The sequence below is a fragment of the Rhincodon typus genome, chromosome 33 (assembly GCF_021869965.1).
Source record: "Rhincodon typus isolate 14 chromosome 33, sRhiTyp1.1, whole genome shotgun sequence".
In the NCBI taxonomy this organism is placed as follows: domain Eukaryota; kingdom Metazoa; phylum Chordata; class Chondrichthyes; order Orectolobiformes; family Rhincodontidae; genus Rhincodon; species Rhincodon typus.
Window position 1 is genome coordinate 26,883,391 of NC_063364.1, and position 2,479 is coordinate 26,885,869.

General features: G+C 44.5%; 1 long non-coding RNA gene across 1 annotated transcript in view; it reads left to right on the forward strand.

Moving 5' to 3' along the window:
- Window positions 1–1,831, forward strand: part of LOC125486783 — a 24,889-nt gene extending 23,058 nt beyond the window's left edge. The window contains exon 3 of the long non-coding RNA XR_007265395.1: window positions 1,726–1,831. This is a non-coding gene — a long non-coding RNA (uncharacterized LOC125486783). The remainder of the gene's footprint in view (window positions 1–1,725) is intronic.
- The last annotated feature ends 648 nt before the right edge of the window (window positions 1,832–2,479 follow it).

Below are 2,479 nucleotides of genomic sequence, written 5' to 3' on the forward strand. Positions count from 1 at the left end.
CAGCCTGGTCTCTCTGCTGCTTGTGGAGGGTCCCAGCCTGGTCTCTCAGCAGGTCATGGCAGTGTCTAGGCTCAGCGTGCAAGTGGATCGTGCCCGGGCATGTTCCCAAGTTACAGAGGGAGATCGGCAAGGGGGCAGTTTTAGCAGCAGTAATGGTATCTGCAGTGGCAGCTTTGGGAAGAGATAGCTGTGGTCTCCCGGACAGTGAGATAAACAGAGGACTGATCAAAGTCTTTTAACTTATTCCATTAGTTTCCTAGTTTAAGCACAAAAAACTTTAATGTTAACTATTACCTTATTACTTTATTGTTCTACTTATTCTATTAAGTAATGCTTAACTTTTAAACTCTCATTTCTCTTATTACTTTATACCTAAGTTTTTTTATACCTAGGTACCTTGGTACCTAAAATGGCGCCATAAAAGGCGACATTATACACTTTTCACTGTACTCTTGTGCTTCTGTACTTGAGTACACTTGACAATAAAAACCTAAAATCTAAAAAAAATGGAGACAAGGCACGGTGGCTCAGTGGTTAGGCCTGCTAGGATTAGATAGGGTGGACAGTGGGAGCCTTTTTCCTCGGATGGTGATGGCTAGCACGAGGGGACATAGCTTTAAATTGAGGGGCGATAGATATAGGACAGATGTCAGAGGTAGGTTCTTTATTCAGAGAGTAGTAAGGGCGTGGAATGCCCTGCCTGCAAAAGTAGTAGACTCGCCAACTTTAAGAGCATTTAAATGGTCATTGGATAAACATATGGATGTTAATGGAATAGTTTAGGTTAGATGGGCTTCAGATTAGTTTCACAGTTTGGCGCAACATCGAGGGCCGAAGGGCCTGTACTGCGCTGTAATGTTCTATGTTCTATGTTCTATGTTCTATGCTGCCTCACAGCACCAGGGACCCAGTTTCAGTCCCACCCTCAGGCAACTGTCTATATAGAGTTTGCACATTCTTCCTGTGTCTGCATGGGTTTCCTCTGGGTGCTCCAGTTACCTCCTGCAGTCCAAAGATAGGTAGATTAGCCAAGCAATTGGCCATGCTAAATTGCCCATATAGTTACAGGGGTGGGTCTGGGTGGGATGTTCTTCCGAGGGTCAGTGGGCTGAACAGCTTGTTTCTACACTGTAGGGATTCCATGATAATTACTATGCAAAATGATATTGAGCTGAAAGTTAGATCAAGGGACAATAATTTTTGGGAACTTACAAATGGAGAAAAATACCCAATTCTCTCATCCTGTGCTTTCAAAGTGAAAACGTACATTGACTCCACATTCCTCTGAGAGGCAATGTTCTGCCAAACAAAGATAATTAAGTCCAAGTATCACACCCGCCTCACAGATGCCTATTTGATGGACTGTATACAACTCACAGTCTCAGGCTAAAATCCAGGCTTCAAGGCACTGCCAGATAATGTGCAGTCACAGGAATCACACTGAGACTTGGTGAGTACAGGACAAAGTTTGTTTCCTCTCCACCTATCCTCTCCTCTATCCATCTTCTATCCGCCTCCCACTCTCTCCCTATTTATTTCAAAACCCCCTTCCCCTCCCCCTTTTCTGATGAAGGGTCTAGGCCCGAAACGTCAGCCTCTCTGCTCCTATGATGCTGCTTGACCTGCTGTGTTCATCCAGCCCTGCACCTTGTTGTCTCAGCTCATTACTAGTACTTGCTTTTAGATTTATACAGCATTAAAAATAAACTGTATATTTTCTTCAAGGCAGATCCTGGGTTCCACTTAAATTCACAGTGATGTGGGGTTAAAGAGTTTGGAGACCATTGACATCACACAAGGCCAGCAGAAGCATAGGAAGACCACCACCCACACATTCTCCTTCAAGTCACTCGCCATTGACATGGAAATATATCATCGTTCCATCACTGTCACTGGCTCAGAATTCTGGAATTCCCTTCCTAACAGCACCCCGGCTGTACCTGAACACACAGACTGCAGCAGTTCAAGAAATCAGCTCACCACCACTTTCTCAAGGGCAGTTAAGGTCAGGCAATAAACGTTGGTCTGACTGGTGATTCCACAAGCTGTGAATGGATTTAAAAAATCTCCGCAGAGCACAATCTTAAAAAGCAATTTGTGAGATGCACACTGGTCCCCACTAATTGCCTAACACTAGCTGCCATTGTAATTGTGTCAAAGCTGGCCCAGCTCACAGTGTAGGACTGGAGATGCGTTGGAGCAGAGATGGTTGCCTCATTCTATTCCTGGAGGCCTGCATAATCAATTGAGCTGACACCAGCTGATGGACAGAATAACATAGTGTTTATGAAGTAGACACAAGCCATTCGGCTTACCAAGTCTGTGCAAGCATTTATACACTACATACCACTCTACTGTGTCTAACTCGATCAGAACCCCCATTGAGTCCTAAAGCACAATGGTAGTACCCACATATCTGGATAGAAGACCCAGCTTCAAATCTCACCTGCTCCAGAGGTATGTTGGAACAGATTGATTA